This window comes from Miscanthus floridulus, chromosome 1, assembly GCF_019320115.1.
Source record: "Miscanthus floridulus cultivar M001 chromosome 1, ASM1932011v1, whole genome shotgun sequence".
Taxonomy (NCBI): Eukaryota; Viridiplantae; Streptophyta; class Magnoliopsida; order Poales; family Poaceae; genus Miscanthus; species Miscanthus floridulus.
Genome location: NC_089580.1, coordinates 54,953,441 through 54,965,900, shown reverse-complemented (window position 1 = coordinate 54,965,900; position 12,460 = coordinate 54,953,441). Strand labels below are relative to the sequence as shown.

General features: G+C 43.9%; 2 pseudogenes; both read right to left on the bottom strand.

Annotated features, from left to right (window-relative positions):
- Positions 1–1,148: 1,148 nt before the first annotated feature.
- Positions 1,149–3,191, bottom strand: LOC136457039 (uncharacterized; annotated as a pseudogene).
- On the bottom strand, positions 3,192–4,591 carry LOC136457032 (uncharacterized; annotated as a pseudogene).
- Between the last annotated feature and the right edge of the window lie 7,869 nt (positions 4,592–12,460).

Below are 12,460 nucleotides of genomic sequence, written 5' to 3'. Positions count from 1 at the left end.
CCTTTCCTTTTGATTGGTCGATTTCTAGTCTACTTTGCGGCCACTGTTTTTCGATTCAGTCGAGCTGTCGAACTTCTGTTCTTCTATTCGTCAGTTCGCGCTCGTGCCCAAACGTGGGAGAACCAGCAGCAGTGCTGCAGTGCCAAGCGACTCCTAGTTCTAGCCGATGCTAGTCCATGAAGTTATGAACACAACAACTGCAAGTGTTTGCTTGAACATGATTTGCTTCTCCAAATCTTGAGTTGTCACTATCAAGCAATAGTTGTTGGATTATTTAATTTCATTTTCAATTGGCAACTTCGGCTGGTTCCTTTCATTTGCCGCAGGGTGTAGGCATGAGTGCACATCACCTAGGAGGTGAATGTTTCAACACCATGCGTATGTTGAACCACCAGCCGAGCTCTACTAGGACACTAGTGTGGTGCGGATAACTCCCTCTGTCTGGCTCTTTCTATAGCCCAGAATTTTCGGTTGAAGGCTTGGGAATTTCTGGACTGTAATTCTAGCATCAGTCTTTTCGTCTGTGGTTAGCACGTTTGAACTCCGATCCGATTTCCGTTTGCTGTGACGGTTTTGTGGTGTTCCGCTAGTGTTCCTAGGGAACATCCACCCACTCATTTGGGTCAGTGGACATCATGGTGTTTTATTTGCGCATTTGGCGGTGAAGTTGGGACAGCGGTCAAATATTTCGAAAGAAAATTTACGGCTCCCATTCACCCCCCCCTCTGGTCGCCGTTTACGGTCCTTGAAAAATTCAAAATTTGGCGCCATATATTACCTGCCAGTGAATTGTTTATATTTCCCGCCAGTCAATTATTGTATACAAATTGAAATGAATCCAAATAGAAATCACAGAAAATTATATTTGCATGCATGAAAAAAGCAATATTTGTTGCAGTCTACCAAAGTCATCACACACTAATAATGTATACATAAAACAAAGTTTCTTCCACTCATAGCTAGCTCGGTCCCATGACATACTCCTCTAATAATCATCGCGGTTTAGCTCTAGCCTAGCTATATGTACAAGATCTCGGTACTGTGGTCGAGCTAATTCTGACTCTGGATCAAAATACTTCCCATCGAAGTGAATTATTTCTTCCATGATGAATCGGCTAAAGTCCTCGCAAATGTTCATGAGCTCTTTATTACTGGAGGCGCCTACTCAGTGGGATCACACTTGTATACCTGCAAAATATAATGTCATGATACATTTATAACTAACCAATATGGAGAACGCATCAGTAATGACAAAACTTGACATATGACTATTACTTACATTGCTAGGGTTGTTGGTGTATCTCTCGCTTTCTTTGAGAAACTCGCACACATAGTACCCACTGTGCATCGATCCTGGTAGTTGCTTATGGCACTATATAAGAATTAGCAAGTGGTTACATAGATGCTATGTATACATATATACAAGACAAATATGTATGTTTATTTAAAATTTACCTTAAAGTTAGTCCGCACATGTAGCGGTTTTTTGGCTTTTTTTTAATCGTACCATCCACCCTTGAACTTATAGAACTTGTATGCCCTATAGAGCTCGAATGAATTCAACAAGTCATATCTAAACTCTCGTAGATAGTATAGAAATGTGGAAAAGCACGCATGCAAATCTTGACTTACTGTTGTAAAATATCGATGAATTTTTTATAACTTGCTCTGTGGGAAATCTACGGAGTCAAGGACCAAAATCCATGTATCGTAGAGCCAAATTTACATACAGACCCAATGGTCCTTGCACGGATTCAATGAAGCCATGTGTTAAGACAGTAAGAACTTTGTAAATAAAAATTATTAAGGGAGTTTACGACCAACACATACTTGAACATGTATGGTGCACATAGAATTCTCCTATCTTGGTATTGAAGAAACGCGTTTCCTATGTAGGTGGCCACTGCAACTTCCTGCCTATCTTGCTCCCGCACTCTAATTTTTGCTATTTCAGCCTCGGTCTTGCCCACGAACAAGTCGTGATCAGGACCCATAACTACTATGTGTTCGTTCTCGCTTATTCTGGCCGGGTCGAGATACCCAACCTTTTTTCCCCTGGTGAACAAACATATCCTCAGTAAACTGCATGTCCTGGTCGGCTTGTTGCATTATGTAAAGCGTGTGACTTTGTCAAATGATACTTCATATGCCCTAACATTATATCAGTAATAAAACATAATTATGTATGAGCGACACTTACAGGCACCACACGCTCATGAGCTGGACGTCGAGTTTGTCCGGGCGAAACATCAACCAAATGTCCTCGAAGTCTACCATAACCTTGCTAGGGCCACCCATAAAAGTTAGTGGTGGTACAACCACGTAGAAGGCATTGATCCTAACCGAAGATGCTCTCATATACCAGTCATGCAACCTCTTCATCGCACAGTGAAACACAACAGGAGTTCGCACCACTGGAGTAGAGGCCTACCTGGCACATATTTATCGGTGGGGATATTATCGTAATCCTCTCTCATTGGCTTTCATATGGTGATCGTGTTGGAGGCGTACTTGCTAGCAGCTTTTTCAGTAATGTAACGTGTGCTTGGTCTCCTTTCAAATCCGACCATCCACTTCTTCATGACCCTCGGTGATGTCTCGTTATCGAAGGGCGTAACCATTTTTGGCACAGACTTAGGGTTTTCATTAGCTACATTGCCTTTAGGTTCCGATGAGGCATCCTTCTTGCTCGGGGATGATGGTGGATTCATGGTTGTCGATGGTGGTGGGCTAGGTAGAGGCTCTAAGATGGTGTGGAGGCTAAATGGTGGTGGTGGGTTAGGTTTTGGTGATGGTAGTGTGTTACAAGATGGTGGGTTTGGAGATGTTGGGTTAGGTTCAGGCTGTAAAGGGGTTTGAGATGGCGAGGCTGCATGTGAGAACCCTCCTTCATCGTCCACTCCGAAAATGGCATCGATGGAATAGGATCATTCAACCTAATGTCCCATCGAGGCCATGAGATGAACTTGTTGTGATAGTCACAGCCTGGGATCACCATACCAGTGGCAACTTCTATCATACGAACATTGGTGATACCATACGATATAACTAGGGAGCAAGCTGTCAGTGCGACGATGTCATCAACTACATAGTGCTCCTTATTTGCCATAGATCCGATATTACTTGGAACTATTGGAGAATCCGCGTGGTTGCATGATGACCATCTGCATTTGTGGCGTCTGTGTGATCATCTATGGTTGCTGCATTATGGGCACTTGTTGACTTGACAAAACACTAGCCAATTGTTGCCTTATCTCAGAATCAAGATTGGCCATGATTTCAACCAACATCTATTTCATTTCTTGCTTAGCCTCCTCCTTAAAAATATCTCTCATAGCTTCCTTGTAGTGGTCACATTTTCTATACATCTTGGCATGCTCAGGAAATCCTTCCTTCTAGCCCAACCGGGATGAGATGCCTCGCACATGATCGGGGTGCTATGGGTTACCCAGGCCAACACTAAGGGTGTCCCTCTCTCTTGATGGCTTGAATGATCCTTCCTTCTGCTTAGCTGCCATGGCCAAAATATTCTTGGCTGCTTCATCAATCATTGGATCTGGCCATGACAAACCAGACTCACTTTCTTGTGGTTTTCACGCACGAAGCCAGTTTACTGCCCTTTCGAGTACCTCCTCAAACATCATCGGTAACCCTGCCGTCTTCCGAGCAGCTTCCTCTACCTACCATTTGGGAATCGCACGCTTGTAACCACCAGTGCCAAGGCATGGTGGTATATGTTCTTCTTTGCAAGTTCACTATTGGCTTGACTCTTAGATAAGAACTCTTCTGATGTCTTCTGCTCAGCAAAGGTCTTCCACTTAGTTGCTAGAATTTTTGGGTACTTCTTCGTTGTGTCCAACCCTTTCTTCATGAACTTGGTATTCAATTCAGACCTCCAGTTACGTAAGCTGATTGCCCACTGCCTTATTGCATACTCCTTCGTGATAGCTTGTGTCTCACGATCATCTCAGAAAATAAACCTTGTTCTCAACTTTTTCCACAAGTCCTTTTTGGTTTTCTTTGGCACTAGTTTCCAATTAGAGATTGTGATGTCAAGATTGTCCCTAACAAGGAAACCAATGGTGTTTCGATACTTAGCTGCCACCTCTATAGGTTGTACGGGCTCTCCTTTTGGGCTTATTTGTGTGACAGAATATGTACGATCTGGCCACCTATTTACGCCCCGATCCCCACATTTCCGCTTCCTATCTTCGGCGGTGGTCTCAGTTGCCTCTGGTGCGGAATCTGATGCATCTTCCTTCATTTGGTTATGCAATTGAGAAGTTATCTACAAAGAACAACCAATCATATATCTATATATATTTGGTACGTAGGTATAGATATGAATAACAACCCCTCATAGCCCTCCATTGAATTAATTAAATTGTACATCCTCCTCTATTCGATTGTAAGTAGGGTCTCGGGTTTCAGCACGACGAGACGCCCTATCTATGCTAGGGCACGGATCAGACGATGAACTCCACAATCCACTAGTGGTGGTGGTGTGCTGCGTGTCTGATCCTTGGGCACCTGCCTCATCACCATTGTTTGGTTGGGCACCCACCTCGCCACCATTATTTGGAGAACTCATCAAGCTAATTCTGATTTAGTTAAGATTTATTTTTATATAAGCATTGTTTAATAGCACGTACAATATATAAATACATAGCATGAAAATGTATGTGCATCTAGCATCGAATGGACATGAAATTTTCATACATAGCATGAAGAAGCTACCATAAATATTCCACACCAATTGGATAACAAAAACTATTACAATAAATTAAGCAATATAAAAAATGTTACCCTAGTATTAATTTATTTTATATTGAACAATGTACAAATAATAACAAACAAACCCTAGAATTATTAAATTTTACAGCAAAAAAGCTACCCTAGAATTAATTTTATGATTACAACACATAATATAGAAGCGAAAATGTTGAAACAAGCCCTTAATGGGCTAGTTAGGGTTTCGGCCCAGGGAAATGTGCCAGATGGGCCATCGAGCGGTCCAGCCATGGTCCATCCGGCCAAGGTATGCGAGCGGTGGCGCGGGAGCAGGCAGCACACAACAATGCAGGTGTAGGCAGCAGCGCGCGGTGGTGCAAGGGCAGGCAGAAGCGCACGGCAGCATGGGAGCAGGCAGCGCACCATGGCACGGGCATGGGCCGGTAGTGTGTGGCAGTGCAGGGGCCGGCTGCACAAGACAGGAGCACAGAATGGCAAGATGCATACCATGGCACACGTGGTAGACCTGGATGGTGGCGGTATACCTGGACAACGGTGTGGTCCTCGCGGTGGGCTTTGAGAGGTGCAGCGAGATGGCAGGGCTTTGAGTCCAAGTCGGGGCTCCGGTGTAGGCGACAGAGGTAGGGCTCCAAGGTGGGTGGGGCTAAAGCCGAGATGGGGCAAGGTAGATGGTGGAGCTCCGAGATGGGGCTCCTACGTAGGCAGAGATGGGGCTCTGGCATGGCCTAGATGGTGGGGCTCCAAGGTGGGCGAGCTCCGGTGCGGCTCCGAGGACACAAGAATGGTACATAGATATATAATAAAAGGTTTCGAGCTTTATTGATATCTAGAAATAAGGTCTTACAATAGTGGCCCAAAGAGGGCACGGTCATAGGCTACATATCTAGCCAAAGACTATGGCCGTTAAACATCATTATTTGTGGTCTCTAGAGCAGGATTATTATACAATGAAGCAGTGTCCTATTCATAGGCAACTTGAGCACGGTCGAAACCCGAGCCTCGATGTCATACTACTACGAACGAATCTCCTAGCGAGAACTCTAATCCTCATGGTACACTTCTTCATCGAAGTCAGTCTTCTTTTGTGCTGAGGTCTATGAGTCAACAATGGGTGAGTACTTATGTACTCAGCAAGCCCTAATGATAGGGTGGAAATAGAAGTGTAGTGGTGATTATAATTAAAGGTTGGGTCCTAGCGGAGTATTACCATTTCCACTAGTACCCAAATTAGCATCGATCCCATTACCAGTTTCATTACATCCTAGCATTTGCTGATTCTAAGGACATGGTTATTCGAATAGGTTCAGGTAACTTTGCAGAGGTGTACAAATTTCCCCACTCGATAGGTGCAATCTCATCCATGATCAGTGGACGAAATAGACCTAATGAGACCTCGTACCCTGAATGTATGCGACCTTAGATGTTGATATAACTCTACTAGGGCTTCTTAGGGGTTAGAAACACAAAACTAGGAAGATACCAAATCCCCCCAAACATGATGATACCAAATCATCACAAAAGAAAAACATGGCTCGAACACGGCCAAGAAAACAAGGGCTCGAACGCGGCCAAAAACCAAAAGCTTAACGTGGAAGATCACATAGCAACCACGCCAACCGGACCATGGAACAAAACCTATCCTCCATGTCGGCCCCTGATATTCCACAGCCTACACTGGCCTCCTAGTAGAAATTATACATCTATCAAGCATATCCATATAGACATGTGGTTGTTCGAAATAACTCACTAGGCAAGAGGGACTATGAACCGGTCCTTATGTGACCGAGGTGAGTATCTTCCATAGGAATCCTCTCCAGGAATCCCTGCCATGGTAAACTACCTCCATAGTTCACCACCACTCACCCCATGTCGAGGTTTAGTTTTAGGTTTAACAAGTTTTAAGTTCCATTATTATCCCAAAATCTATTCATAACATGGAGCTCATAAAATAACAAGATAACCATTTGTCTTAATTATATCACATTAACAGAGCTCATATTCTAGGGTAATAATCTTCTAGTCATGTTTTAGCATTAAAGTAGTTTAAAGCAAGATGGTAGAGAGGGGAGCTAGGACTTGCCTTCATCATTGTCACCTTCTGGCATGTCTACGAAATTTGGGTCATCGTCCTCCTGATGATTAGCATCATCTATCGGTCAGTATCGATCAAAATAAGACTACTGCTAACCACAAAAGAAAGGGCAAAAGCAAATATAGACTATATGGTGGCACTAGGTGCAAATGATAGGGTTGGATTTAGATGAATTTTAGAGGTGGTTTCTTGTAAAAAGGAGTTAGGGTTTAAAAGTTATATATTTTAGAAGTTTATCCTATAGTTATTTAACTAGGTGGGATTTTATATGCATTTTCCGGTGCATAAAAATATGTGCAAACTACATGATTAAATTCCTTAATGCATCTAGTTTATTTACAATTTTTCTAGGAATTTTTCTAAGCTAGGATGATGTATTTTTAGCTCTCTGTGTACACTAGCCGGGTGCACCCAGCATTTCTAATGCGTACCCCACGCTATGTGTGTGGTGTGTGTGTGTCGGGTGGGCCACCCTGCCTACGTCAATAGTGATGGTGGCATCGGTATTTTGGCCTTGGGCCCACGTGTTAGTGAATAAGAGAGAGGGGGGGGACGGACGGGGACGGAGGGATGACGACAACGCCGTTTCCACCTGGTCCCACATGGCGGAGACAGAGAAGGGGGAGGAGGGGACGCCGATGGATGGGGATGGCCGCTGTGTCGTTAGAACAGGGGAGGGGACGCTTGGCTCGCCGGAGTTGGCCACACCGATGATGTTGGGCCTCGCCAGTGATGGTCGAGTGATAGACAAAGCTCGCAGGGTCACACCACAGCCGGTGATGGAATCTCCGTCGGCAGCGGGTGCCCACGGTGGTGGTGGTGGCTCACCGGAGGGGTCACATGGCGCCATGCGGTGGACTTGGGCCTTTAGGCCCTATCCTAAACAACTAACTATGTGTACATATGTGCAAGTGAGTGAGGAGTGTAGTGGTAGTGGTGGTGTGCCCTAGGGTGGCCTTGCCGGTGATGGCTAATGGCCATGGCGGCTCGGCAGGAGTGGGGACCATGCGAGCAGTGCAACACAAAGATCTAAGCTACCAACTAGCTATGGAAAACGGAAGAGGAGAAGCTTGGAGACTCACCGGTCACTCCAATCGGCCGATGTCGTAGCAGAGAAGGAGAAGAGGGGAGGTGGTGCTAATGGCACCGGTGAACTCCTGAATTGGGGGAAAATGGGAGAAAGTGGAAAGGAAGAGGAGGAAGGTGGAATGGAGGGGGAGATGGGGTGTTCTCGCCTTTGGTGGAGCAAATGGTGGGGAGGGCAAGGCGAGAGTGTCACCGACTGGGCCTAATTATAGGCTGACTAGGATGGTGTCCCGGTGGTGAGATATTTCTCGTGGCTGTGCTTATCCACCATGTGCTCACATGGTTGACCTCATCAGGTCATGTCGGCATGTTTGGAGTTTGCCCACATGCATGGTGAGGTGCCTTAGCGGCTACTCCGATGACTCAGCGTGGAGGTGACCATGGCGCTGGCATTGATGAGCTCACAGTGGGGGAGGAAAGGGGAGAGGAGGAGAAAGGAGGGGCACCATGGGGTCCTGTTGTCGCCATGTCGCCACTGACCTTAGCTGGCACTAGGGTGGTGCTAGCGGAGCATTGACACATGGCGCTGTGCCACATTTGGCTGCCGCCCCAAGGTCGACGACAAAGTTGACGGGTGGGGCTTAGGTGTCAGCGAGAAGGAGAGGGGAAGGGAGGAGCACGGGCGAGGCTTGGGCCATAGCTGGGCCACGGCACTACTGCACGAGAAGGGAGAGAAGGAGGGAGGGAGTGGGCTGTTGTTGTAGGCCAAAGGGAGGGAGTGGGAGAGATTCAGCCCAAGTGGCTTTTCCTATTTTCTAATTCCTTTTTCTTTTTTCCCAGCTCAAGTATGCATATGTTTAAATGGTTTTTAAATTCAAATTTGAATGCATGAGTGTGCAAAAATGTACCACCATAAGTTCAACAAGCCAAGCAAACATTCACACATCAAGTTTCACACATCAAGTTTTATTTTCCTATGTTAATTTATTTGTAAAAATTCCTATGTTGGTTATATATGCTCGCTCCTATGCAATGTTTTTAAAAGTTCAATTTTTTGTGATTTTAATCTAGGTCAAATTTTAGGGTGTTACAAACCTACCCCCTTAAAAAGAATCTCATCCTCGAGATTCGAGCTGATCCTCGAATAGATAGGGGAATTCCTTTTTAAGATCATCTTCTCTTTCCCATGTGGCTTCTGCCTCTATATGATTACTCCATTATACCTGATAAAATCTTACTGCTGTCCTCCTAGTTTGTCAGGTGACCAGTATCCAATATCTTGAATTGGTCTTTCCTGATACTATAAGTCTAGTTGTAGGTCTATGGCTTCCAGTAGGTGCTTGTTCTTCTGGTACCCTCAGACATTTCTTTAGTTGCAATACGTGAAACACATAGTGTATGTCGGACATTTTCGGTGGTAACTCTAAGCGGTAAGCTACTACTCCAATCTTTTCAATGATCTGATATGGTCCTAATGTACCGTGGGGCTAACTTTCCTCTGACCTGAAATCTTCGAGTACTCCTGATGGGTGATACCTTTAAGTAGACAAAATCTCTGGGTTGGAGCTCTAGCGGTCTTCTCTGAGTGTCTGCATAGTTCTTCTGTCTACTTTGTGATGTCTTCAAATTGTCTCAGACTTTTGCTACTTGTTCCTCGGCTTCCTTAATCACAGTCGGGACCAAATAGGCTTCTTTCTCTGATCTTAGACCACATTAATGGTGTTTGGCATTTCCTTCCGTACAAGGCTTCGAGTGGTGCCATCTTCAAGCTTGATTGGTAACTGTTGTTGTAGGAGAATTCTACGAACCATAGTATCTTCTCCCAGTCTTTTCCATAGGTTAGTATGCATGTTTGCAACATGTCTTCCAATATCTAGTTCACTCTTTCTGTCTGTCCGTCAGTTTATGGATGATAGGCTGAGCTATAATCTAGGCATGTTCCTAAAGCTTTGTTTAGGCTTTTCTAGAATTAGGTGGTGAATTGAGTCCATCTATCTGAGACTATTCGGCTTGGTACTCCATGTAATCTAAGGATGCTATCAATGTATAGTTGTGCTAACTTGTTACCCTTGTAATCAGTCCTTACTGGAATAAAGTGTGCCACTTTTGTCAATCGGTCTACTATAACCCATATGGAGTCATGTCCATTTGGTGTCTTGGGCAATCCCACTATGAAATCCATGCAAATTTCATCTCATTTCCACACTATGATGTGCAATGGCTAAAGTAGTCCTATAGGTCATTGATGTTCTGCCTTGACTCATCTACATGTATCACATTGGGCGACATATTCTATGATATCTCCTTTCATTCTGGTCAATCAGTATTTTTGTCTGAGGTCCATGTACATCTTGGTTGATCCTAGGTGGATAGAGTAGGCTGAATGGTGCGCTTTCATCTCTGAATGGTGCGCTTCACCTAATATTAATCTTTAAAGTGCTTCATCCTTTGGTACGCATATCCAGGTCTTCATACCATAACTTCCCTTGTTCACCGATTCTGAATCCTAGAAGTTCCTTCGTACTACTTTTCTCCTTGAGTTGTATTTCTTCATCCTTGTCTTGGGCTCGCTTTATCCATTCTTCCAAGGTTGGTCTTACATGTAGGATATTTAGGATACCTTGGGGTACAATTTGTAGATTCAGTTGGTGAACTTCTTGTGCTAACTCTGGTCTTTGGTTTAATGGTCATCATGGGGTGACAATATGCTTTTCTGCTTAATGCATCTACAACTACATTAGCTTTTCCTGAGTGGTACTGTACACTTAGATCATAATCCTTGGTCAACTCCAACCATCTTCTTTGTTATCGGTTTAAATCGGGCTAGGTGAAAATATACTTCAAACTCTTGTGGTCTATGAATATCTCATACTTGTTTCTAATGAGATAGTGTCTCCATATCTTCAATGCGTGCACTACTGACTGCTAGTTCCAAATCATGTGTTGGATAATTTTCCTCATGTTTCTTCAGTTGTCAGGAGGTGTAGGTGACTACTTTATCATCTTGCATTAGGACACATCCTAATCCCCTGTCGTGAAGCATCATAGGTATACTATAAAACTTCTGTGTATGTCTGGTAGTGTGAGTATTGGGGCTGTGGTTAATCGGGTCTTCAACTCTTGGAAACTCTTCTCGCATGCTTCCTTCCATTTGAATTCCTTTCCTTTCTGTGTCAGTGCGGTCATGGGTCTTGCTGATCTTTGAAAATCCTTCAATAAATCTTTAGTAGTAACCCGCTAGTCCTAAAAAACTATGAACTTCTGTCACATTCGTTGGTTGCTTCATTTTGATACGGACCTTAACCTTCTTCGGGTCTACCTTTACTCCTTCGGCGGTGATGATATGTCCTAGAAAGGTGACTTCTTGAAGCCAAAATTCACATTTTCTGAACTTGGCGTATAACTCATGTGCTCATAGCTTGTTCAATATTACTCTCAAATGTTGTTCATGTTCTTCAGCACTTCTTGAATAGATAAGAATGTCGTTAGATGAACACTACTACAAATTTATCCAACTCTTCCATAAATACTTTGTTCATCAGATTCATGAAATATGCTTGGGGCATTGGTTAGTCCAAACGACATTATGGTGAACTCATACTATCCATAGCGGGTCACAAATGCGGTCTTTGGTATATCACTGAGCCGAATCTTTAGCTGATAGTAGCCTGATCTCATATGTATCTTGGAAAAATACTTCTCATCTTTTAGTTGATCGAATAGGTCATCAATTCTTGGTAGATGGTACTTGTTCTTGATGGTGACTTCGTTGAGTGATCGATAATCAATACACATTCTAAGACTGTCCATCTTTCTTCTCGAACAAAACTGGCGATCCCTAAAGTGATGAGCTTGGTCTGATGTATCCTTTCTCTTATAACTCTCGTAATTGTTTCTTTAATTCTTCCAACTCATTGGCTGCCATTTGGTAGGGTCTCTTTGCAATGGGTGCAGGTTTTGGGGATTAGATCAATTATAAACTCCAAGTCTCTATCAAGTGGCATTCTGGGTAACTCTTCAGGGAACACATCGAGGGTATTCACATACGATTGGTACTTCTCCAATGCTTGTTGCATGTATACTGCAAACCATTGGTTCTGCTTTGGGAGCTTGAGGGTGACATTCTACCTTTAATCCTTTAGTGATTCATTAGGGTTACTATTCTATTGCTGCAGGATATAGTGCCATGGTGTTTCTTTAACCAATCCATTCCTAGTATTATATCCAAATCTTCTGTCTTAAGTACTACTAAATCTGCTTGAAATTCTACTCCATCTATCACTATCTTCACTCAAGGGCATTTGAGGGTGCATTCAAGGGCAGCTCCAGGGGTTCGAATCAAGAGAGGGGTGGGGAGTAACACTATTCTTAAACTATTTCTAAGCACAAAACAAATAGAAACAAACGAATGCGAAGCGCCGCAATCAAACAACATAGTTGCAAGAGTGGAGTTTACTAGAAACTCACCATACACAACATCGGGTGTTGCCTGTACTTCCTCTGCATTAACATGGTTCACATAGCCTTGCCCATAATTTGGGGCATTCCTTCTTGGTGGTCTAGAGTTCTGAGGTGCTGTGCATCCAGTTC